At 32.8% G+C, this 18,087-nt stretch overlaps 1 protein-coding gene and 1 long non-coding RNA gene across 3 annotated transcripts in view; one reads left to right on the top strand and one right to left on the bottom strand.

The window, feature by feature from the left end:
• The window catches only part of LOC114270829 (2,3-bisphosphoglycerate-dependent phosphoglycerate mutase 1), a 43,757-nt gene extending 26,689 nt beyond the window's left edge, over window positions 1–17,068 (top strand). For both annotated transcript variants that reach the window (XM_082889315.1, XM_082889299.1), the window contains one exon: window positions 16,644–17,068. The gene's annotated coding sequence lies outside the window, so the exon portion shown is untranslated. The remainder of the gene's footprint in view (window positions 1–16,643) is intronic.
• Window positions 1,309–13,252, bottom strand: LOC114270831 (uncharacterized). The gene is made up of 6 exons (XR_014341309.1): window positions 11,253–13,252; window positions 10,983–11,096; window positions 10,073–10,209; window positions 3,226–3,287; window positions 1,984–2,630; window positions 1,309–1,875 (listed from the first exon to the last, which is right to left on the bottom strand). It is a non-coding gene; the product is annotated as an uncharacterized LOC114270831 (long non-coding RNA).
• Window positions 17,069–18,087: the final 1,019 nt, after the last annotated feature.

The following is an 18,087-nucleotide window of genomic DNA, read 5'->3' as shown; positions in this document are numbered from 1 at the left end:
GGAACATTCACATTGACGGTGTGAACATTCACATTAGGGGTATTTTGGTAATTATGTCACCCATAGGACTTATTGAAACATAAGAAAATAATGTGGACTAAATGGAACATAAGTAGATGAAAAGGGTGTTTTGGTCTTCCTACCTCAAATAGAACCTAATGGAATAGTCAAAAAGAATATGAGATGGATGGAATAAAGCTTTTAGAAAAAAGATTTATCAAAAAAGCTCTCTTTCTAAAACTACAGAAGGCAATACATATTTTAAGCAAATCTTAAGAGGTGTATTTATAATTTACCTTTTGTTTAGATGTATCTAATCTTGATATATCTAAAAAAAATTAAAAATAACTAAAATATAAAAAAAAATTATAGAAAAAAGATCATTAAAGATTAATGAAAACCGTCTAAATTTTTTTTATGAAAAATCAAACCAAACAAAATCATAATTTCTATATGTGATTTTTATTTTAAAAAATGTGCTAGTAATGTGTTATTAAAGACAAATTTTGAGCTAAAAAGACACAACCAAAAGAAAGGTAGATCTCAAGGAGCAATGCCAGAGATAAAATATAAATAAATAAATTTATTAAAATTTCTATAAAACATCCATACGAAAATTTTGATAAAAATTGTTGGCTGTCTAACATTATTGTACCTCAAAACGCATCACATACGAAATCAATTGCGTTAGAGATTTTAGAGGGGTCGTTGTTACTTCTTTGGGACAGATGTCTGTCTACAACGAATTGTTCAAGGTCTCGTGATCTTTCTTGTGTCACTTCATTATTTATTTATTTTATTTTTTTCTAATCTTATTTATTTATTTATTTATTTATTTATTTATTTATTATTTTTATTTGGTTATGAGAAAATTATTGAAAAGTTCAATATAAAGAGGGCATAAAGCATTAGGTTCAGTAAATATTTTTTTTATTAGTGAGAGGTCCACACTTTGTGAAATAATTTGGTGAAATTTTTTTTAATTTGTTTTGAACGACATTTTGTTTCTAATTTAACCCTTAATTTATCTGTTAACTTTTTTTGATTATATATTCAAATTTATATCTATATGTTTAAATTTTTTTTCTATCTATTCAAATTTTTTGACTATCTATTCAATTTTTTCATTTATCTAGTTAAATCTATCTGTCCAAATTTTATTATCTGTTCATTTTTTCCCTGGAATTCTATTTGTTGATTTTTTTATCTATTCAAATCTTTGTTATTGAAATACACCAGACGACTATCTGTTCAATTTGAACAGAAACAACAAATTTTTATCCAAACAGATATGTTCAACAAGAGATCTAAACAGATAAAAAAATAATTGATCTATTGAAAATTTTCATTCTCAAACACACACCTACATACACAGATGATCCATTATCTGCACAAAATTAAGCTACCAAAAATCAAATAAGCAAAAGACATTTTCTAAGGCAAAAAAAAAACTTGAAATACAAAATTTTTCTAAGAAACCAATCTGGGCAAAGAGAGAGAGAGAGAGATATACAGAAGTGTTGTAGAGAAAGAAACAAATCAATTCTCGGTCATCAACACCTTCTTGGCCTACTCGGAGCTCGGGTCCCACATGTTGTCGAGTTAGATTTGGAGCTCCTCCTTGCTGTGGGTGTACCAGCAAGTGTCGTCGTGACTGCACAACCCATTCAATTGCCGGAAGTAGGAGCAGAGGCTTGTCTTCCACAAAGGGTGCACAACTTCTTCTTCGGCTCTCTCTCTTCTCGATTGGTTCAAGTGAATCACTTAGTTGAGGATTGGACGGCTCTGATTGTTCTGGGGGAATTTGATGGGGTTGTTCAATGGAATTGTGGCTGTTGATGGGGAAGTCGATTAATGCACTGAATTTGGGATCTCCTACAAGTTTGGACAGTCAATCCTCAAATTTAAATAATTTCATGCCCAAACCAGCAATGCCCCAAAACAAAAACCAATCCACATAATTGACTGTAATTCCTTCCTCACCTGCCTCGTTATCCTTACAATTTTACCCAATAAATCTCTTCCAAGCGACATGGGCACAACTGGTCGACCCCACCAATCTGAAGCACTACGGTCAATTTTAGAGCTCTTCATGTGATCTATTGAACGCTGCACAGATCTTCGAGTGAAAACTAGTGCATTGAGCAATGAGTTGCTAGCAAGTCGGTTAGCTCCATGCAAACCTGTGCAAGCAACCACACCAACCACGTATAAATCGTGCACATTTGTCTCACCTTGTAGCCCTGCACAAACTCCTCCACATATGTAATGAGCAGTGGGAAGCACTGGAGTTGGTTGACGGGTTATATCTAGGCCATATTTTAGGCACTCGGAAGCTATGTTGGGGAACTGAGAGAATTTTTTCTCTAGGTTTGTGGCTTATATCAAGTAGCACATATTTCTCGTTGCGTTTCTTGAGTTGATCATCAATACTTATAGCTACCACATCCCTAGAAGCAAGCGCCGCCCTCTCATCGTAGAGGGGCATGAATCTTTCCATGCCTAGATTGTAGAGTAATCCTCCACCACGTCTGACAGCTTCAGTGATCAAAAAAGCATTTTCCCGAGTCTTGGTTGGTGTGATGGGAAGGCCTTCATTGGCCAAAGCAGTTGGGTGGAACTGAACAAATCTGGCAACAAAACAATGCAACAGACCTCAGTCACTAATCTAATGGTTTGCCTGAAATTAATCCATGTATCATACAAAATGGGATGAAGTCTATATCCAGGTTACTAGATGATAATAAGATAAAATTGAAAATATAATAGAATATATGTTTTCAAACACTTCATGATAATAAAAAATAAAAATTTTAAGAAACGACATGATCATTGTTCTTCACCAAATCATTGCAATTACACCATGCAGATAAACAGGACAATCAGGTTTCATTTTATGGCATCTTTGTACCTTGAACCCTTGCACATAATATTAAGACATTAATCCATTTGGGTAAAACATAATTGCCCTTTTTAAAAAAAATAAAAATAAAGTTTGACACAACAATGATAAGGAATTAATTCTTTTTGGATAATGCTAAGGATACCAAATTTTCACCAAACAAATGATTAAATGTGTGGAGTGACCAAATGTCTCACATGGGTATGGGGTCCGCAATTTTGGAAACCCCACACCCATGTGAGACATTTAGTATTTGTTTGGTATAAAATTTGGGGCTTATAGCATTTTCCATTCTTTTTTGACATGTATCAATGATTGCGTACTCTATGTTGGAAATCGCATCTTGGGCTCGATGGGCCATTGCCATTCCATCACCAGTGGCTACCTATAAGAATATATCAAAAAAGAATCAAAATATGGTTCATTATGCAAAACCAACAGGTTTAATTCTTCTAACTTTTTACACATACAAAATTATGTAGAAACATGGCTGAAAATGCAACTTTTTCTTCCAGAACCAAATCAAAAAACAAATTCTTTCAAGTAGAGCTGGTTATAACTTATAACCGATTAAAAGCCTACAATAAAATGAAACATGGATGCAATACTTGTAAAAATGAAGGGGATATAAGAATGGAAAAAGTGGGAAACATGACAGCCAGACCATTTCAATTTCCCAATCTGTATAACTTTGAATTGATGATGTCATTAGAAAACAAGTTTACTTTGATAATTAAGGAAATTTTTAAAGAAAGTACAATCACAAATAGTCAACCTCAATTGTCAAAAATAGGACGGTTTCTAGACTTTAAATATATTGCGCTATGCACCATAAAGGTGCTTTCAAGCAACCCATGAGAGGGATGTCATACCTGGCATTGTTGTGACTGTAATTTTGCTTTTTGAATTAAATGAGTTATTATGTATGTGGATCATCCAAGAGTTCAAGTGATGACATCACCTACACCTAAATGCTGTTTTCTGTGGCAACCACAAGTTTTTGACGATGGATCAGGTTTTTATTAATAATGAATAGTGATCCGACCTGAAAAGTGAATATTCCCCTCATACCTATGCAAAACATATCATATCGATTTTCATCCTTGGGCCTTCAAACAAGTTAGTAATCATAGAGAAATCATGGGTGGAATGGCAGGCTTATAATTACCTTCATTATATACAATGTAGGAGGCAGTAGATGTTGTGAAAGGCTGTTTTGTGGGGGGATTTCAAAAGTGGAAGTGGTAGAAGGATTGGGCTGTTCATTATATAAAAAGTAGTAGGAGGTAGTGGATGCCATGGGCAGTTAGTTATTTCAAAAGTGGAAGTGGTAGAAGTATTGGGCCCATCAACTACTGTAGAGAAAAGAATAATGCATAATAAAAATCAACTATAGCTATAAGTACTCAATATAGTTTTAAAAAAACACATAAAGGGTGTATATACCTTGATAGTTGATTAGTAAAATGTGTCTTCTTTCCCACTCTTAATTTAACCGATAATAATCACTAAATTTTGACCAATCTCGGTTGACCTTTGGCCTACCTGAGTTATGGTTTTTATTTCCACAAGAAGGTCCCTCAAAGTACACTCAAAATCCTCCTCCAAACCATACTGACGTGGGCTTAAGTCAGACCGATGATGGATAGCCTTCTTAAAACAAATAAGAATTGTTCGAGACATGCCTAAGATGGCCTGTCCCCTCAAGGGAAATGGAAGAAAGTCCACAGGTAGCCTTTCATAAGGCTTTCATATTATTTGTAATAAAATAAAAGGAATCAAACTAGTGAATTATATACAAAAAAAAAAACTACCAATTGATTAAATAACTTGTGTGAAAAACTTACTTCATCGCCTTCCAAGTTTTCAAAGAATTGAACAAAATTATTCATCTGATGGTGGTTCCAATTGTCCCTTGTGATTGGACGAAGGATATTTGACCATTGCACAATCAAAGGGAACTCTGTGATGGCATCCCTAATCTCAAGGATGCGAAATTGCTCAGCTAAAGTAGGGATACGCTCAAGAGCCAAAAAAAAAAAAAAAACATATCAACCAAATATATAAAACCAAAAAAGAAAGAAACAAATTTAAACATGAAATTGTTGCTCACCATTAATGCATAAAAACAGCCAAAAATCTCCTTTCTATGATGGACATTATTCTTCAACTTTGCCATTGAACAGTGCAAGTGTGATAACAGCACAACCCCCCACGCATAACTTTTTATTTCATTGATGTTTTCCAACAGAGGAAGAAACAATATTGAAACGTGAGCTCCGGATGGATCTATAACTATAACACACCCAATGACATATAGCACGTATGCCCGAACATACTGGTTAGATTCCGAACTGTTCTCCTCGACATGATGTGGGACAATCATAAAAACTTTCCTGAGCCATCTTAAAGTGACATTCAAGGTGGTCATTTCCTTTCCCTTCTTTATTTCTCTTGATACGTTATCGAATCCCAAATATGTCTGACATATTTGGGCTGGGTCAGAATCATTCCCTCTAGTGACTGGCTTGCCATCTACAGGAAACCCCGTTATATATAACATATCCTCTAATCCAAAAACAAGGGTATGAGGATCCGCAACCCCAAACTTAAAGCATATTTCATTTACATCATATTTACTAATCATCGTAGAAATCAAATAACACATATTAGTAAATATGATGATTAGTAAATATGATGCAAATGAAGGATGCTTTAAGTTTGGGGTTGCTGATCCTCATATCCTTATTTTTGGGTTAGAGGATATATTATATATAACGGCATTTGCCGTATATGGTAAGCCAGTTACTAGACGGCATGATTTTGACCCAGCCTAAATATGTCAGACATATTTGGGATTCGATAATGTATTGAGAGTAATGAAGAAGGGGAATGAAGTGATTACCTCGAATGTCACTTTAAGATGGCTCAGGGAAGTTTTTATGATTGTCCCACATCATGTCGAGGAGAACAATCCGAAATTTGACCGGTTTGTTCGAGCATATGTGCTATATGTCATTGGGTGTGCTATAGCTCCAGATCCATCCGAAACTCATGTTTCAATATTAGTTCTTCCTTTGTTGGAAAACATTAATGAAATAAAAAGTTATGCGTAGGTGATGCGCTGTTATCACACCTGCACTGTTCAATGGCGAAGTTGAAGAATAATGTCCATCCTAGAAAGGAGATTTTTGGCTGTTTTTATGCATTAATGGTGAGCCACAATTTCATGTTTAAATTTTTTTTGTTTCTTTTTTGGTTTTATATATTTGGTAGAATTTTTTTTTTTTTTTTTTTTTGAGCGTATCCTTACTTTAGCTGAGCAATTTCGCATCCCTGAGATTAGGGATGCCATCACAGAGTTCCCTTTGATTGTGCAATGGTCAAATATCCTTCCCCCAATCACAAGGGACAACTGGAACCACCATCAGATGAATAATTTTGTTCAATTCTTTGAAAACTTGCAAGGCGATGAAGTAAGTTTTTCACACAAGTTATTTAATCAATTGGTAGTTTTTTTTTTTTTTTTTTTGTATAATTCACTAGTTTGATTCCTTTTATTTTATTACAAATAATATGGAAGCCTTATGAAAGGCTACCTGTGGACTTTCTTCCATTTCCCTTGAGGGGACAGACCATCTTAGGCATGTCTCGAACAATTCTTATTTGTTTTGAGAAAGCTATCTATCATTGATCTGACTTAAGCCCACGTCAGTATGGTTTGGAGGAGGATTTTGAGTGTACTTTGAGGGACCCTCTTGTGGAAATAAAAACCATAACTTAGGTAGGCCAAAGGTCAACCGAGATTGGTTAAAATTTAGTGATTATCATCGGTTAAATCAAGAGTGGGAAAGAAGACACATTTTACTAATCAACTATCAAGGTATATACACCATTTATGTGTTTTTTTAAAACTATATTGAGTACTTATAGCTATAGTTGATTTTTATTATGTACTATTCTTTTCTCTACTGTAGTTGATGGGTTCAATCCTTTTACCACTTCCACTTTTGAAATCCCAACACAAACCAATTGCCCACAGCATCCACTGTCTCTACTTTCGTATATAATAAACGGCCCAATCCTTCTACCACTTCCACTTCTAAAATCCCCCACAAACCAGCCTTTCACAACATCCAGTGCCTCCTACATTTGTATATAATTAAGGTAATTATAAGCCTACCATTCTACCCATAATTTTCCTAGTTGTCGGATAGATGTGTCCAACCCCACCTAATGCAAGCAAAATCACCTTTGAAATAAACCGTACGACCTACAAGTTTAGGAAAAGCAAAATAATAATTGTAAAAGGTGAGAATAAAGAAATGAAGTTTCCTAGAGAAAAAAAAAAGAAAGAAAAAGAAGGAGCACACACTTACAGTCATTTTAAGAGTTAATAAGGAAAAGAAACTACGAGATCAAGAATCACAATTCTCAGCTCCCATGTTTCAGAATTCAAAGTGTTAACACCATGACAAAGTGTGTGTTTGGGAAGTGAATTTTTTTGTAGGTTTTTTTAGTTGTAGGATATTATTAGAGAAAAAAAAAATTGTGTTTGGGAAGATAGTTGTGTTTTTTTTGTGGTTGGATGTGATATTTGTGAGAGAAAAAGTGAAATGATTATGGGGTTTGATATGATATTTTGTTTGGATTGGTTTTTTTTTATTTTGTAAAACATTTTTCTTGTAGTGAAAAAAATCAAAAAAAAAAAAAAAAAAAAAAAAAACCCAAAAATCAACTTGCCAAACATCACCAAAATGTGTCAGAACCATCCTGCAAGCCTAATAATGCATATTCAAGTTAGTCAAAACCTGCAGAGTATTTTAGTTCTTGAGAGTCCTCTTAACACCATCAAATAAACACTAATAGAACTTTCACAAATCACACTTGTCCTCGCATGAATGTACATTTACTCATGCCAAGTTGCCAACAAAAAAGTGAGACTAGTTACAATTTAGGCTATGTTACACAGACTCGGCACTTTGGGGCGAAGTATTCGTGTCGACACGACACGACACGGGTGCAGGTGTGGGATCTGTGTCGAATTCGCCTTTTCTCTCTCGGACACGACTAATCAAAAAGAAAGAAAGTTGAGATACTTACATTGATGTATGGGTTCAAGATCTTGATCTGTCTTTCGATCTTGTTCTCTGTCTCGATTTTCTTTTCTCTCTCGATCTTCTTTTCTCTCTGTATCACGATCTCTTTCTCTCCCTCGATATCTCTCTCGATCATGCTGTGTGTGTGAGAGAGAAGAAAATAGAAGAGACAAACTCCATCTCGTGCTGTTGTGCGTGTAAGAAAGAAGCGAAGAGGAGAAGGGTTGACTGGCTGTTGCTGCTTGTTTGTATCAAACCCTAATGGGCTAGACCAAATAAATAAATAAAAAGCTTGACCCTATTGGTTAGTTAATATTATAAACCCTAATGGGTTGGACCCAAAAAATTAAATAGAAAGCTTGGGCCTATCGACTGTTTTATATCATAATAATTACTATTATAAACCATAATGGGTTAGACCCAAAAAAATAAATAAAAAATTTGGGCATATTGGTTGGTTTGTATCGTAATAAACCTTGATGGGTTGGATCCAAATATATAAATAAAATATTTGGGTCTATTTATAAACTCTGTTCAACAATAACATGGGTTGTTCTATGACCTAAGATATATGGACTCATCGGTTTAGGGTAGAGTACTGTGTCGACACGACACGGGTGTGGGTGTGAGATCTGTGTTGGATTCGGCATGGTTTTCTCGGACACGGCTGACATGAGAGAAGAGTGAAGAAGGATTATTGAGAAACTTACAAGTTGCAGTGGAGAAGGAAGCGAATCTGGTGAATGAAGCGATCGCCATCTCCATCGCCATCTCCATCTCAAACTTTTATTCTCACTAGCGATCTCGATCTGTCTTCTTCTCTTTGTCGGTCTCTTAATCTTCTTCTCGCTGTCGATCGATTTTCTTCTCTCTATCGATCGATCTTCTTCTCTCTCTCTCTCTCTTTCTCTAGATCTTCCTCTCGTTTACTCTGTCTCTCTATTTTGTGTCTATCCATCTTCTACTCTCTCTCTCTCTCATTTTCTCTCTCTTCTTCACTTCTCTTTTTTTTGACTTTGCTTATCTCATTTATAACACACACACACACACACACACACACACACATATATATATATATATATATATATATATCAATTAAAAAAAAGAGTTTATATGCATAAATTTAAAATATTTTTATTAAATATTTTATTTCTTATTTGTATGATATGTGAGACCAACAAAATATGATAATGCCAAAAAAAATAAAATATTAAAAATTTCTAGTATTACTCATATAAATAATGTATATACATTCTATTTTTTAATTTTATATTGCGATTTTTTTATATTTATATAAAAAATAAATAAAAAATTATTTTGTTTACATAGAATTTATTTATATGTGTCTTCTACAATAGAATTTAATGGTAATAAAGAAAATTTATTATATTTATATACAAAACTAAATACAAAAAGATCTTTTTACTTGGGATTGATTTGGGAATGTAAAAAATTAGTAAAAAAATCAAAAAGCTATCCATAAAGTCAAAAAATTAAAAGTCTATTAATATTTCATATGCCGTGTCTCTGTATCCATATCTATTTTTTTTTTATACTTTTTAGCCGAGTCCCCTTGTCCTTATTTTTACGAATAGATAAATCTGACACTTAGGCACATAGCCATATCCGACACTCGCACCCGAGTCCGTGTAGCATAGCCTAAGATTGTACAAAATTCTTAACAGCAAACATTTCTCTATAATTCTTACCAAAAAAACCTTATTCATACCCCAAAAAAAACCTTTTTACCTGCAGTAATCTTTGTATGCCAACACATCCGAAATTGAAAGCAAGAAACATTTCATAAACTGTAGGATTTGCCAAAGCATCGTATCTTGTGCACACAAAAATTTTAAATTAATTTGGCATTGATATAAGCTGGTGGAGCATCAAATCAATAATGGTTTCAGATAAAATTAATTAAAACTCCAGAAAAACCAGATTCTGGGCAAGAAGGACATATGCTATCTCAGAATTGAAATTGGGAGACATAACTGCAGTACACACAATTAAAGCAAATTCAAGATCATTAGACAAGATAAATGCTATAACCATGTTCCGTATGACTTACCAAGAAAGCTCCTTCAGTTCAAATCTCTGAAAGGCCAAACCCAAGAAGTTTGTCTGCGACCTTGTCCCCAGCAGACCCTCTCTTTAAAATTCAGTTTGCCACTTCCAGCAGCTATACTAGTAGCCACTGGAATTCTACTGCAAGACAATAACAATTAATATGCAAATACTAAAAAGAAGTTTCCGCATTTAAGCTGCGAGTAAGGAAAAAGTGTCATTCTTTCATGTTAAGTGACTGTAACTATACACACATCAAAAGCTTCCTTATTGAAATTTTCCATTTTACACCTGGTTGCTGAGAAAAGTCAAGAAAAAAAAAAAAAAAATTGTGTTATGAATATTACATTTTACAGCATTCTATAGAACCAAGTCATAGAGTGGAATTAAGCTCTTATTAGTGGATTTTTTCTAAGAGAATATAGAAAATTACAAATTTTATCAGTTTAATTATCTTTCTTACCTTTTTCCAGCAAACAAAAATTAGAGCCAAAATAAATATTAAAAAAAAAGACCCAAACAGGTCTGATCAGAATAAGGCATAGAAACAAAGAAAAATAAATCAGAAAAAAATAAAAAATAAAAACTCCATCGCGATCGAATATAAAAAACAAAAAAATAAAAATTAAGGGTTGGTTTAGCATAACCTATATAATTCATCTTTTTATCTTTTTATCTTATTTCCATCACATCACCTCTCTACTTTTCTGCACATCTTTTCATAAAAAGACAAAAAATACACTTTTTTAGGACACCCCAAACCAACCCTAAAAATCATTGCAAAAGCACCAAATAACTACCCACTCACAATCAAAACAGAAATTTTTCAATGAATAAACCTTGAGAGTTTAACACATTCAGAAAATTTGGGCGAGGCATTAAATCAAACAGCGATTGTGTACATCAAATCTTACACTTTAATCTTTTCCGGTTAAAATCCTGTTCGGTTCACAGCGATTTGTCGTAGCAAAAATGTCAAGTATGCGAACCGAATTCTTGTTGTTCGTTAGAGGATCTGAACCATGAATCTGAGAAAGAGCACATACAGATGGAGATGAATCAATATGTATGTATGTATACAATATAGAAGGAGATATCGAGAGAGAGAGAGAGAGAAAGGAGAGATGGTGAGAGAGAGAGAAAGAGAGAGAGAGGGAGAGGGAGAGAGAGGCAGGGACACCCACATTCCCGAGGCGCCCCAGCTGAGTTTTGCTCGAGAAACAACGTTAAAGTTCGCGCCATACCCTTCCTCCTTTATAAAATGCTTTATAAAATGCTTTAAAAAAAAAAAAAATGCTTTACAAAATGCTTCATTGCAGGACGGACAACAGACACTTTGGTGATCTCTTCAAAGAGGCGCTGTCTTAAATCTGCAGGAGAATGAGAAGATTTTCTTATAACAAAAAAATATATATATATTTCATACCACTAATTTAGCATCACTAATGCATCACTAATAATGTGATATCATATGGACCCCATTACTGATGTGATAGTTTGACCTTTGTCTTGTTTTATTTTTTTTTTCTTTACATTACTATATCATTAGTGATATTTTTAAAATTTCAAATTTAGTCCTCTAAATCACCACTCAATCCTTATTAGCGCAGTACGTTTTTATATTCTCTATTTTCCTTTTTTGGGTTTTTTATTTTATAAAAAAAAATCAATAAATGTGAAAAGAAAAATTAATCAGCTTGTTTACCATAATTTTTTAGAATTCACTTTTTAAAAAATTAATTTTTTTCTTATTTTCATATTTTTTTTATTACAATTTTAAAATAATTTAAGTTTAAGTAATTTTTTAAAATTTTAAATACACCTAACATAAATATATTTAAAAAGTATAATATTTGTGAATAAAATCTTTAAAAAATTTACTAAATATCAAAAATACAAACAAAAATATGAAAAATATAGTATATTTTTATATTATTGTGTATTTATTAATTTTTTAAAATATTTTTTATAAATATTTTACTTTTTAATGCATCTTAGCATATAAAAAAATATATAAAAAATATTTAAAAATATTCACTAAAAAAAACACAAAAAAAAAAACTGAATTTCTATAAAATTAAATTTAAAAAATTGAAACCAAACACAGTGAATTAAATTATTTTTCTAGTACAAAAAAAAAATGTATTTTAGCATCAAAATTTTTTTAATTTGTGCTTTCATTTCAAAATTTCTAATTTGATTTTCACAAATTGAAAGTAGTTAAAGAGGTCATTAGTAAAGGATAAAATAAAAATTCCAATACAAAAATACATTAATTTTAACTTATCATTTTATGTGATGTTATGACCGACGTTATTCTATAAACTTGGAACATGATTTGGTAGTGCCACATAGCCTTTGTAATTAGTAGAGAAGATGTAATTAGTAGAGAAGATGTAGCTCGCGGTTTTGACTTGGCGATGGAGGTCTCTTTTGGGAAGGTAAAAAAAAGATCAATTTATTAGTTTATTTAGGTCATATTATCTTTAAAATTATTTTTATTTTTATTTTTATTTTTTTGTACATTTTTTCATAATAAGCTAATAAATCAAAAAAAAAATCCCAAAATAGACCAAAATATAACAAGAATATAATAATTTAGGATTGGTATGTGACATGTGTCACATGATGCCCATTCATGAATATCGTATGATTTTCCATCCAGTGACATAATTCTTACTTATATTGAGACAAAAATAATAAATAAATAAATAGCTATACATTTAACAATGTCTAAAAAAAATTTAGAAATTAAACTTGATTTCAAATTAAAATGAATTGTATTATCTTTTGATAAAAAAGGACGTGTTGTGATAATTTATTAAAAATTAAAAGCAAAAGTGACAGCAATCAAATTATTGCCAAGTTGATGACAACCAGAAATTTGGTTTAAGAAAAAACTCATAACTACCCAGAAATAAATAAATGAATAAATAAAGATAAAAAGAAGTCAAAAACAAAGAGGACAAATATTTCGGTTAAGAGGGGCGGTAGAGAATTGGAGCCTAATGTCCCGGTCTTGATTGTTTCCAAGCTATCTGTGTGGTACTTAGGCAATCACAAGTGTTGCTTGGTGATGCTAAGTTAGCATAACCCACAAACTTAGAAGAAAGTCAAGTAAGAAGACAGAATTTGAGAGAACGTTTTGTATTCACTTTGAGAAAGTTTACACAACTCTTGGATTGATTGGAGCAAATGGGCTCCTCTCTTATTTATAGGCTCCTTAGGAGCATTCTAGAACACACAAGAAAATGTCATGTAAAAGCTTCTCTTGGAAGCCTTGTTAAGCTACAAGATTATTCTACAATGCCTTCTAAAAATGTCTACACAAATACAATTATCTACAAGTCTAGATATATGGACAAGTATATATATACTTGAATTCCCTAGGACCTTCAAGAATTCTTTATGGTCTCATATATGCTAGAGTTTGCTAGGAAGTTCTAGATTCTTCCATTGGCTCCTCATTCTTGCAATCTCTCATTTGGATATTTTGGAGAATTCTGTAGGGACGTGACACAAAGGTGAGTTTGGTTTTCAAATTATGATTTGAGTGTGGGATTGTGATTTAAATGTAAAGTTGTGAGTTGAGTTTTTTTTATAAAAAAAAAAAAAAAAAAAAAAAAATTGTTTGGTTATGACTTTTGAAAAAAAGTTTTGAGTTTTGAATTTTGAAAAACAATTTTGAGTTATATTTTGAGTTTTGAGTTCTTGAGTTGTGTTTTGAAATTGTTTACATTTATTTTTTAAAATATTTAAAAATGCTTAAGAATTTTTTATTTTAAATATATAATTGTTATTTAAATATTTTTTAATTGTAAATATTTTATTTTATTTTGTAAATATTTTAAACTTGTAACACAACTCCACATTAAATAAGCACATAACTCAAAACTCAATTTTAAAACAATTTTTAAAACTCGTAACCAAATCCATAACTCATAACCAAACTGTTTTCAAAATTCTATTAAAAACAACTCAAAAAAAATATTTTTAATTTTGTCCTTTAAAATTACTTTTTATTTTATATTTTTTCAAAAAATATATTGTTTATTTTTATTTTTGAAGAAAAATATTTTTTATTTCTTCAAAAAATAATTTTTGTTATTTTTTTAAATATTGGCCAAATAATTTTTTATGATTTAGATATATATGGCGATCCTATTTTTTTAAATATTTAAAAAAAATTAAAATAAAATTTAAAATATATTTACAAAATAAAAAAATATTTAAAAAATATTATATATTTAAAATAAAAATAAAATTTTATAAATTTTTAAATATTTACAAAATATATTTAAAATATTTTTTTAAAAAAAATATAGCACACAACTGTACGAAATATAGTGTCGATTAAAACAAATAAATATTTACCCTAAAAATAAAATTACAAAATTTTTTAAATATTTAAAAATAATAAATCCAAAAAATTTTAAAATACAACTCAAAACTCAAAATGCAAATCAAAACTTTTTTCAAAATTTATAACCAAACAAATTTTATCTTTCAAAACTCATAATATAACTTCACACTCAAATCATAATTTTAAAAGACAAAATAAAAAATATTTTTTTCGATTTTTTTTTAAATAGAGTTTTGAAAATAGTTGGTTTTGAGTTTTGAATTGAGATTTGAACTGTGTGTTTAGTTATGAGTTTTGAAAATAAATTTTGAATTGAGTTTTAAATAGTTATGAATTGTATGTTTGGTTATGAATTTTTAAAAGAGTTTTAAATTTTTTTATTGGAATCACAATTTTAAAACTAAACCAAACGCAAGTTAAATTATTAATTGACAAAAGCTTTTTTAGTTAACTTTTTGAAGTTATGACTTTTTTAGTTTAGGATTAAAAAGTTTGTTTGATTTGATTTTTATAATTTTTATAAGAGAAAAAATAAAATAATTATAATTTAAATATAACATTTTTATTTCATTAATTTTTAATTTATTTTATTTTTTAATAACAAATTTAATTCCAATTCAATCTTAGCCAACCCAATCTACGTAGCAAAACGAAACCTAAAATAGAGCCCAGAGAAAGTTTACCGCTTCACATGGTGTCAAAGCAAGCACGTTCGTGAACCCTTGTTTCTTTCTCAAACGCAGCAACCATTTTTTTTTTTTCTTTTAGCCAACACACATGGCAGAAAAAGATACCCAAATAACCCAAGAATCAGCCAAGTCTGAGGCAAACAAATACGACAATCAAAATGATCCTTTCCATTATCACTCCGACCAAACTGGGCTCATACTCGTCACATAGCTGTTGATTGAGGAAAATTACAACACCTGGAGCCGTGCCATGCTCATGGCCCCCAACATCAAGAATAAAGAAAGCTTCGCCAATGACACTGTTCAACAGCCACCAATGATTTCCACCACAGAATTCCAACAATGGAGGCACTGCAACAATCTTATAGAGGCATGGTTTTCAATTCAATCTCGGAGGACATTAAAGCAAGCGTAATATACAACGAGAGTGCTCATGAAATCTGGTCTGATTTGAAAGAACGTTTTTCATGCACTAATAGTGTTCATCTTTTTCATGTCGAAGAAGCCATTCATGATTGTAAACAGGACACCATGACCATTGGCACTTATTACACCAAGCTAAAGAGCTTTTGGGATGAACGCCACACACTGTGTAATATCCCAACATTCACTTGCGGCACTGTGAAGGAGGTTTTGCAGTTCCAACAAAGTCAAAAGACCATGAAGTTCCTCATGGGGCTTAATGAATCCTACGCTGCTGTTCAAGGACAAATTCTGCTCATGGATCCACTCCCTACCGTCAACAAAGTGCACTCTCTCATTCTCTAAGATGAAAAACAGTGAGGAATATCAAAAGGGAGTGCATTGGTAACTGAAGCTGCAGCCTTTGCTGTGAGGAAAAACTCACGAACCTCTGCTAGAATTTTCACTCCAAAAAATTCTCACCTGAAATGTGGAATTTGTGACAAGCTTGGGCACACTTCAGAGACATGTCGAGCACATCTTAAATGTGATCATTGTGGCTGGAAAGGTCACACCATTGATGTTGTCGCAAGCTGGAACAGACGCATTCTACAGGTGGTAGATCTGATCAGCCAGAGCACAAGACCTTTCCCTTCAAAGCCAATGATGTTAATGCCAATTCAACAGCACCTACCACCCCCTTCACTCTCACGACAGAACAGTACCAAAATCTCATGACCATGCTTCATGGAAATAAGTCCAACTCCATGGATAATCACGTTGGCAGTGCATCCGCTATGAGTGATCTCTCAGGTACAACCTCATGTGCCTTCGTTTTTGGCAAAGAAATGTATTGGCTACTTGACACAGGAGCCACAGATCATATGGTTTGCTATACCAATTTCATAACTACAAAGTCTTGTGTTACCAACTGAACCGTGCATCTTTCCAATGGAGCACTTACTGCTGTCACATACACGGGCATCATCCATTTTGCTGATTTTTCATTACATGATGTGCTATGCGTTCCTTCCTTCAAATTCAACTTAATTTCTATTAGCAAGCTAGTTTGCAATTCCCACTACCTTGCTACATTCACTAACGATGCTTGTATGCTACAGGACGAACTGAACGACAAGGACTTTACTACCTTGATACTCCACAGAAAACCAGATGCAACTCAGTCACTGCAAAAGCCTCTCATTCTCCGAAAATTTGGCATCAACGTCTTGGTCATCTTTCCAATAAAAGTCTTTGTTTGCTTTCTTATTCTGTTCCAAACATAAAGCTTTGTGATGTTTCTGATTGTTTAATTTGCCCATTAGCTTAACAGACTCGTTCTCAATTTCCATTAAGTTCAATCCATACTCATGGACTTTTTGAATTGATTCATGTTGATATATGGGGAGGGTCCCATATTCCTGCACTCAATGGGGCACAATATTTTATGATCGTCCATGATTATACTCAATGTACCTGGACTTACTTGATGCACCGTAAATCAGACACTTATAAATACATAACTACATTCATCAATTTTGTTGAGACACAATTTTCCTTGAAAGTTAAAGTTCTTCGTAGTGATAATGGTTTCGAATTTATAATGACCAGTTTTTATTCAGAAAAAGGGAGCATTCATCAAACCAGTTATGTCTCCACTCCACAACAAAATAGAGTAACCGAGCGAAAACACCGCCACCACCTCAATGTGGCCCGAGCCTTATTATTTCAAGCTGATCTTCCTAAGAAATTTTTGGAGAGATGCCATCTTAACTGCCACCTACCTCATCAACCGAACATCCACACCGTTCCTTAAAAGCAAAACACCTTTTGAGATGTTTTTTCATAAACAGCCCACATATGACCATTTGCAAGTTTTGGGGTGCTTGTGTTTTGCGTCAACCCACCACCATCGCTCCACATAGTTTGATGCTAGAGCCACACGTTGCCTCTTCCTAGGCTATCCCTACGATCAAAAGGGATACCAGGTTTTTGATCTTTCAACTGGTAACATTTTTGTTTCATGAGAATATCTTTCCTTTTCCATCTTCCGCTGCAAATTCTCCTATAGTAGTTCCTCACACTCATTCACCCACATATGATGATGATATCTCCAATTCATCTCCTCCTTCCAACTCCAACATTGAACTCTTTCCAACCAAGCCCTTCTCTCAAGAAGCCTCTCCTTCACACTCCAACATCGAAGCTTCCTCTCCACATTTTCTTTCGCCAAACATTTTTTCATCTCCTGACCTACCACATCCTCCCTCACGACTGACACGCATTACCACAACACCTAGTTATCTCCGTGAGTATCATGTTGGCATTTCTCTTCCTTCCAGGAACATTCCAACATCTAACTCGGCCTTGGTCGCTACTCCAAGTATCACATACCCCTTGTCTGATGTTCTTTCATATGATAAATTATCACCCACACACCATGCCTTCACTAATTCTCTTTCAGCTGAAACCGAACCATCCTCTTTTGAACAAGCAGTTCATGATCCTAAATGGCATCTTGCTATGCAACAAGAGCTTGCTGCTCTCCAATCTAATGGCACGTGG

Source organism: Camellia sinensis, chromosome 1 (assembly GCF_055761805.1).
Source record: "Camellia sinensis isolate YWXY chromosome 1, ASM5576180v1, whole genome shotgun sequence".
Lineage (NCBI taxonomy): Eukaryota > Viridiplantae > Streptophyta > Magnoliopsida > Ericales > Theaceae > Camellia > Camellia sinensis.
This window is presented reverse-complemented; position numbering and strand designations above follow the sequence as displayed.